Raw genomic sequence first — 9,805 nt, 5'->3', positions numbered from 1 at the left:
AAAGAGCGGAAAGGGACCTGTATGTGCCAAAATGTTTGTAGCAGCTCTTTTTGTTGTAGCTAAAAACTGGAAGATGAATGGATGCCCATCAATTGGAGAATGGTTGGGTAAATTATGGTATATGAAGGTTATGGAATATTATTGCTCTGTAAGAAATGACCAGCAGGAGGAATACAGAGAGGCTTGGAGAGACTTACATCAACTATTGCTGAGTGAAATGAATAGAACCAGAAGATCTCTGTACACTTCAATGTTGTATGAAGATGTATTCTGATGGAAGTGGATATCTTCAACATAAAGAAGATCCAACTCACTTCCAGTTGATCAATGATGGACAGAAATAAGTACACCCAGAGAAGGAACACTGGGAAGTGAATGTAAATTGTTAGCACTACTGTCTATCTACCCAGGTTACTTATACCTTCGGAATCTAATACTTAATGTGCAACAAGAAAATCATATTTACATACACATATAGTATCTAGGTTATACTGTAACACATGTAAAATGTATGGGATTGCCTATCATCAGGGGGAGGGAGTGGAGGGAGGGGGAGATAATTTAGAAAAATTAATACAAGGGATAAAATTATTTAAAAAATTACTCATGCATATATACTGTGGAAAAAAATTCTAAATAAAATTAAAAAAAAAAAGGATTATCTACTGATCAATTTCTCTCTCTCTATGTCCCTATGTAATGGTGGAGAAACTGAGGCAGGATAGAGATTACAGAGTATTTAATAATTTATTTAAAGGGAGAGATATGCTGCGACCAAATGGATCCATGATTTGGTCCCAGGGCTGAATAAGACTATTGTCTTCAAGAATCCAGCAAACAATGAGAGTTCTCAATTACCTATATACACATGGCTCAGACTCAGGGGGGTAGATTGAGGCAGGGGAGGTCCAGGTGCTAAAAGTGGGAACAGGACTCTGACAGGGTGGGGTAAGCCTCCAGAGATGGGGGGAGGCATCTTGATAAGACAATATCTGACATTCTGATAGCTTGGGATGGGGAGAGTCATTCTGATATTCTAAAACATAAGATCTTTCATCCTTATCAAATATTCTGATAAAGAGAGAGGGAAGGCAATAAAGAGAACTGTGGCATAACACCTAGGGAAAGAAAATAGGGAGAAAAGAAATCCTTAGTAGAATTAGAGTATTTATTAAGTAAGCATTTACTACAAGTATTTATTAAGCATTTACTGTGTGCCAGGTCAGGGAAGATAGGTGGTGCAGAAGATAGAGCAACTGGCCTAGAATCAGATGAGACTTGAGTTTAAATCTAGCCTTAAACACTTACTAGCTTTATGACTCTAAGTAAGTCACTTAACCCCATTTGCCTTAGTTTCCTCATCTGTAAAATGTACTAGAGAAAGAAATGGTTAATAACTCCAGTATCTTTGCCTGTGAAAATCCCCAATGAGGTCATGAAGAGCAGAACACAATTGAAACAATGCAATAGCCAAAAAAAAAAAAAAAAAAAGGGTTCTAGACATCATACTAAGTGCTAGATATACAAATACTGTTGTGCCACAGTTCTCTTTTATTGTCTTAACTCAGTTTCTCCAATTATCCTGACTCAGTTCCCCTGCTTCTCAAACTTTAGTCCTGCAAAACCTCCCCTCCATCTTTATCAGAATATTTGATAAGGATAAAAGATCTTATGTTTTAGAATATCAGAATGCCTCTTCCCATCCCAAGCTATTGGAATGTCAGATACCGTCTTATCAAGATGCCTCTCCCCATCTCCGGGGTTCCTCCTCCCATACCTCCCTTTACCGTGTCAGAACAGGATTGTCAGAGTCGTGTTCTGCCTCTCAGCACCCTGACTCTGCCCACCTCTCAGTCTACCCCCTGAGTCTGAGCTATGTGTATGTATAGAGGTCATTGAGAACTCACATTGTTTGCTGGATTCTTGGAGACGATAGTCTCATTCAGCCCTGGGACCAAACCATGGTCCCAGTAAATCTCTGTATTAATAAATTATTAAATATTCTCTAATCTCTATTCTACCTCTGTTTTTTTCTGCCATTACAATACAAACAAAAAGGAGACTGTTCATGTCCCCAAGGAATTTATTTTCTAATGGAAGAAAACAATGCACAAAAAGGAGCCGAAAATTAGGGGAAAGGAAAAAGGTTTTACAAGGGTGAATGTTGAAAATTATCTTTGCATATATTTTGAAAATAAAAAGCTATTAGGTAAAACAAAAGATTGGTCACAATTGTAGTGACTGTGTTAGTACCCTGGATATCTTAGAATCAGCCAGGAGTCAGGATAAGCAAAAGTCTTTATTCTTGGTCTTTTGGGGTCACAGTCAGGGGATTAGATATAGGAATCTCCACACTTCCTTTCTCTCTCTCCACTGACAAAGAATGATCCCCCTTGTCCTACTCCACCCTTTGATCTCTCTCCCCTTCTCTGTCCACACCCACAAATGGAGCCAGCACAGAATAATTGAGCAGAGTCATCCTCCAAGCATGTTAATAGAGTTGTGTCCAATTGGTAATTAGCCTCAAGTGCTAGGTTATCTCGGTTATCTCCATTAAGTGCATCTGATCAGTTCCAGCCCTTTATAACAATGACTCTATAACAATCAGTTCTATTTCTCTGTTCTTTACATTGTTCTATGTATGTGTATGTAAATATACATACATATGTAAATATATGAATGTACATATTTGTGTGTATAAAACCACACACACATATTTTATTCTTTTTATAATTTATCTATATATGTATTTTTATATACACATATGTGTATACACACACATATATACTCATCCTGGTTCTTCCTACTTCACCCTACATCAGTTCACAGAAGTTTTTTTCTGTCTCCTTTTCTCTGTTTGTTCTTCTATAATACATAAGGTCTTTTCAAATTATTATGTACATGACTTTTATCAAATAATACAAACAATTTCTGGAGAAATATTTAGGGGAAGTTTGTGACAGTAATCTTTAATTTACAAAATATTTCTGCAGAATTCTGAGCTCTATAAATAAAATGAAACCTGTTAAAACTTGACAAGGAAAACAATTAGCAAATTGAACAGCAATTACATGGCTCCAGACCATACACAAGATAAGACATCAAAGTTATTAAAGTATTATAGCATTTCATTCATTGTAAAATGGGGAGAAAGGAAAAAGAATAAGAATGTATTTTGTACCTACTATTTGTTATATATCATTTGATCCTCATTACAACCTTGTGACAGGTACTTTTATGATTCCTTTTTACAGTTGAGTAAGCTAAAACAGGCAGAATGGTAGATGGCATGTGTTTTAAGTAGAATCTGAACTCAGGTCTTCTTAACTCAATGTTCAGAGTGACAAATCTGGATTCAGGAACACTCATTTTCCTGTTCAAATGTGGTTTCAGATATTAATTGTTTGATTTAACCCTGTTTGCCTCAGTTTTCTCATCTATAAAACAGACTGGAAAAGGAAATACAAAACCACTCCAGGACATTCTCCAAGAAAACCCCAAATGGGATCACAAAGAATAAGACACAACTGAAAGGACTAAACAAAATAGTTTTTGAGATCCTTTCCAACAGGAGCAATCTATAAACTAAGGTTTTATATCTAGCTTGATGACAATACTCAGCAGATGGTTGAACAATATTATCATCAAGATCTCATCTGTCAGAGTTTTGTATTATTTTAACATATGCATGGAAAATACTTTGACAAGAATCTTAAAGGTTCCATATTGTTTTACCCCCAAATGCTTTTTTAAAAAATTTATAATTATACATTTTGACAGTATATATGCATGAGTAATTTTTTTATAACATTATCCCTTGTATTCATTTTTCCAGATTTTCCCCTCCCTCCCTTTACTCCCTCCCCTAGATGACAGGCAATCTCATACATTTTACATGTGTTACAGTATAACCTAGATATAATATATGTGTGTAAATCCAATTTTCTTAAGTATTGGATTCCGAAGGTATAAGTAACCTGGGTAGATAGACAGTAGTGCTAATATTTTACATTCAATTCCCAGTGTTCCTTCTCTGGGTGTGGTTGTTCTGTCCATCATTGATCAGCTGGAAGTGAGTTGGATCTTCTTTATGTTGAAGACATCCACTTCCATCAGAATGTATCTTCATACAGTAGTGTTGCTGAAGTGTATAGTGATCTTCTGGTTCTGCTTGTTTCACTCTTTCTGAATTCATCTTCTTGTCATTTCTTACAGAGCAATAATATTGCATAGCATTCATATACCATAATTTACCCAACCATTCTCCAATTGATGGACATCCATTCATCTTCCAGTTTCTAGTCACTACGAAAAGAGCTGCCACAAACATTTTGGCACATACAGGTCCCTTTCCACTCTTTAGTATTTCTTAGGCATATAAGCCCAGTAGTAGCACTGCTGGATCAAAGGGTATGCACAGTTTGATAACTTTCCCCAAATGCTTTTTAAATGAATTAAATTAGCAATAGAATGAGCACAATCTTTGTTTTTTTTTCTCTAAATCTTAAGCAGTTGTGTGCTTCTTAAAGATGTTATCTATTGTAGGAAAAAATATGAAAACCTCACTTTTTTTCTCATGTCATCACTCTTGTACAGATTTTATAAAAATTAAAATATAAGGAGAATGATCAATAATTTCTAATATTTTCAAGGTTGCTTTTTTTTTTCTTTTCTTTATTTTGGAAGCTCTGTTTTGCTTTTTTTTTTTTTTCATAATCTCATGCTCCTTGTCGCAACTTCAATTTGATATGTCTTTTTAAAAATCAATTTCCAAGATTCTTTAAATTTATATTGATTCACATGCAGGGAAAATTTTATTACTGCCATATAAAATTAAATGTATATTAAAAAAAACCTTATATTTATCATGGATTTATAGCTTTATAGGTTTTCTTCATTTTCTGGTTTTCATTGTTTATGGATATGTTTATGTTTATTGATGGTTTTCTAGTCTATAATATTTTCTTCAAAAATGTATTCAATCTAACATGTATAGCATTTTTTCTCATGTATTTGATCAAGTCTGGCACTATGCTTTAAATTTATCTTCTTACACATCATTGCTGTATTCTAGATAATTAATAATAATAATAATAGCTAACTTTTATATAGAGCTTACTATGCATTGGGCATTGTGCTAAAGCACTTTACAATTATCATATTTGATCTTCGCAATAACAATGGAGGTGTATAATTTTACAGATGGGGAAATAGAGGCAAACAGGTTAAGTGTCTTCCCTAGGTTCCCATGGCTAATAAGTATTTAGAGCCATATTTGAACTCAGATATTCCTGTTTCCAAGATTAATATTCTATCTTTTCTGAATTTAGCTGCCCTTAGGAAAGCCCAGTGAACCTATGCTATATATAAATCTGTTGGCAAATAAAAACACATATTATGTAACGCCAAAAAGCTGTATAAAATTATATCCCTTTGTTATCCTCCTGCTTTAACTTACAAATACTTGTTAAAGGTGACCTAATCTTTAAAACCCCCTTCTCCATAAAGAGTATATTAAGTTTCTTTAAAACACCATCACATGTCAATATCTTGGTTTTTAGTGCTTGGTAACATTCATCTGATATTCATTCCATGAGAATAGTAGGAACAAAAGCAAAGCCAAACTGAAAAGCTTTACCATAGTTCCACCAGCATCTTCAATACAAATATTCTGCAATAATTAGAACTTTGATCTTATAATATAACGTACAACTATGTTTAAGTTGTAAAAGTGCCCTCAAGAAAATCCAATAACAATTACAATAAAACATTTTTCTAATCTTGGAAATTCTAGTCATAGTTTCCTTTTATTTTAATGGCTATTTTGGGAAATTAAGAGCTCATGAAACTACAAAAGACATAAATCAATTTGTTTCGGGTTCATATGGCATGGTACATTGAAATATACTGAAGAATAAAATAAACTGGAATTCTATTGAAAAGGCATTTTTTTTCTCCCCTAAAATAGCAGACACCCATTTGACATACTTTTACATTTTTTATAATATTATCTCTATCATTTTTCTGTACTTTTCTGGATTTTTGCTTTTTTAATAATTATGTTTACTAGTCATTTGGCATTTTTTATTCTCTTTCAAAATCTAAATACTATTTGTATGTTATTAGCTGAATACTATGTTTGTTAACACTCAACCCTTTAAGATTGAGCCACATTAAAACAGAATAATATTTTACTTCATGTAAACAAAATGTTACTGGAGTAGAGTTGAGTAAAATAGAGATCAGAGTTTGGAAGGGTGAAGAAGCAATTTATAGTTAGTATTATGGCATTTTCCTGTACCCACTAAAACTATGTAATGCCCCTCTAAAAATTATTGATGGTATAGGATTATGCAAAAGTAGGACATTTTTATCAGTTTCAAATTTAAAGGCTTAGCATACTAAGTAGTGTCAATAAGTTCTATGCTCTGAAAATATTTCAATGATTTAAAACAGAAATCCCACAAACATCTTAAAGCCAAAAGAATTATAGAATTGCAGTGACTAGAGAAACAAAGTTTTCACAGGATAATGCTTTGCAGTTCTGCCTTCACCAAAGGAAGAAAGGAAAGGAGTAGAAACATTTGAAGAAAGAGTTGTGCATAAAAGAATACACATGAATGATGAAATTTTAGTAGTTTCAAAACCATTCATATGGTATTTTAAATAAAATAATGTCTGAGCTTAGCATTATTTTTAGCATTAAATGAAATCATTTTTGCTCATACCACTACAATATAGCAAAAGACTATTATGATAAACTAAAGCAACCAAAATCTAAAATAATGTATACAATAAAGTGACAGGAAAGGAAATAAGAACTTTTAGGTTTAATGAACAAAAATAAGAAGTTTACTCTTTAAGCAAATTTAAAATGGATTTGTGCAGTTTCCATGAAAGGTCCTTTTGGAGGCATTGTGGAAATCTGGTTGCTAGGGCTTGCAAACTAAATGTAGATATAGATGCAGCTGGGATTATGGACAAAAATGAACTGATAAACTAGTAATTGGAAATGGGATTTTTTTTTCTTTCAGAGGAACCCAATGAGATCTAGATACCTAAATGATATAATTTAGTGTAATTTATGTTATTCTACTTACAGTATAACTCATGGGCCATTTTGCTTTTAAAAACTCATTTTAATTTACACAACATACTTTATTAAATATATTCTCTATATCCCAGGGAACTCAATGAGATTGAGATATCTAAATGATACAATTTAGCATAATTTATATTAGTTTGCTTACAAAATAACTCATGGGTCTTTTGATTTAAACTCAATTTGTACAATCTACAATATTTGTGCAATATACAATATACATTTAATAATATGCTCAATATACCCCAATTTCTTAATCATCTCAACTTAGGAAGTTCAGGAGTACATGAAGATATCTAGTCATGCCTTCATTTCTATGCCCAAGTCTGACTTTTGGTGCCTGTTATTTCAATGCTCCCTATTTTTCTATGCAGAAATATTCATTGACTGAGTTTTGTTAGGAATCTAAAATATGAAAACAAGTTTGTATAGATAGGTGTGTCACATAGGTATTAAGTGAGTTCTTTTGGCTTCAGTGGGAAAATATCTTTCAGTTCTTAAGGCACATTCTCAAAAAACAAAAACACACCCAAACACTCCCAATGACTTCTAATATTCTGTACTTTTCCTTGATTAAAGAAGATTGTTAAATAGAATTAAATCTCTCTCTTCCTCTTTCTCATGCATATGTTTATATATATATATGTATATGTATGCATATACATGTATATGCATATATATCTACATATAGAGGGGTATATAAGCATGTGTGTGTGAGAATGTGCATGCATGAAAACATATTGTTTCACATGGATACATATACATACATGGCATCCCCAAAGTCTTAGTGCAATTTAAGCTATAGAAATATTCAAGTATTTACACATATACATACACACACACACACACACATATATATATATATATACACATATACACATACAAAAACACACATACATACACACAGGTAAATTTCAATATAGATACCTATTTAGTGATTAGAGAGTCTCTAAGTCAGTGTGTTCTGAATGTTCATATCCTATCTCTAATACATGTTTTCTGTGTGACCTCTAGGTCAAATAATCACTTTAATTTCTTAGTACCGCCCCCAAGCAACTCTCGTAAAAACTATATTGTATTTGTAGAGGAAGTTTCTCACTGAAATTCCCTATACCCACTTCACCCCCCCAAAAAAAAATCAGGTTCAGACCAAAAAGAAAGGGAAAAAAAGGAACATGAACTGCAATATATATATATATATATATATATATATATATATATATATATATATATATATCAGCAAACAGAATTACCATCTTTCATATTCAGTATATCTAATGTTTCTACTTCTACTACTTTGTACAAAGTCTAAGTATAGGGGATGAGACTTCTTTTTGCTATTCCCAAAGATATTTTTTTCTCCTGGGAAAAAATATTAAGTCTTTTGTTATTGTTATTTAGTTGTTTCAGTTGTGTTTGACTCTGATCTCATTCAGAGTTTTCTTGACAAAGATACTGAAATATTTTGCTATTTCTTTCTCTAACATATTGTACAGATGAGGAAACTGAGGCAAATAAGATTAGTGACATGTTCAGAGTCATGCAGCTAGTAAATGTTTGAGGCCAGATTTAAACTCAGGAAGACGAGTCTTCCTGATTCCAGGCCCAACACTTTATCCCTCTCTTAGCTTCCCCTATCAAAATTTATCCATTTTTAAAAATTATAATGGGAGCTTGTCAATTCTTTTCAAAAGGCAAATTATTGTAAAGGAAATATGGGTAACGACTGAGCACAAAATGGAGAGATCTGAACAGAGTGTTAATAAAGCAATAAAGAGGCATCAAAAAAGAGAGCTTTGAATTGCCAAAAAAATAACTTGATGGTTCACAATTTTCCCTAGAGCAGGTCCAGACTAAGGGAACACGTCTTCTTGCAACAAATACAGTGATGATCCAACTACATAATATAATATAATAATAACATAAGAATAAAATAAGAACTTCAGTCAAAATTAAAAAAACAAAATGAAAAATGCAAAAGAAAAGGAAGGTGAATATTAACTCAGCTGTTTGATTTCTTTAAGCCTAGCTAATTTGCCTGACTGCACTGAAGAGTTTTTGTAGGCATATGAATTTCCATAGTTACCTAGAAAAGTCATGCATATCATTCTTTTCTATTAGTGCTCATCAAAAACCTATAAGATGACATTGGATTCAGTTCTAGGGGATGAACCCAAAAGAATAATTTTCTTTCACTGTTTCCTTACTCCCACCAAGGATTGCTTCATGAAAATCTCTCATATCTACACTTTTCTAAATATAAGTAACAAATCCTAGCCCTTATTAAGCGTCAATGGTAGCATATATGTAGAATAACCTTTATTTCACCATATAGAAAATTCAGAGTCAAAAGAAACTTATAGGATCCCATAAACAGATAAGGAAGAAGCTAAACTTTCAAATAGGTATCAGCTTCCTGGGAAGGTAAATGAATCTAAGTTTGATAACAAAACAACTCTTTGATATTTCAGTGGATCTCAATCCCTCAAACAAGGTTTTTATTCAGTCCTTCCAGGAGGGTAATGTTAATCAATAGTTTAGAATTTTTTCCAGAAAGCAGTATATTTTGGGTAAGTTACCCATATAATTCCTTTTTCCATTGCATTGTTATAACTAGAGCCTGAATTATTGAGATCTCAAATAATCTTAGATCAAGTTTTGGAAACTGTTCTTAGAAATCCTTCACTTTTCTACAGATATTAA

Source organism: Sminthopsis crassicaudata, chromosome 4, assembly GCF_048593235.1.
Source record: "Sminthopsis crassicaudata isolate SCR6 chromosome 4, ASM4859323v1, whole genome shotgun sequence".
NCBI lineage: Eukaryota > Metazoa > Chordata > Mammalia > Dasyuromorphia > Dasyuridae > Sminthopsis > Sminthopsis crassicaudata.
Note: the sequence above shows the minus strand (reverse complement) of the source record.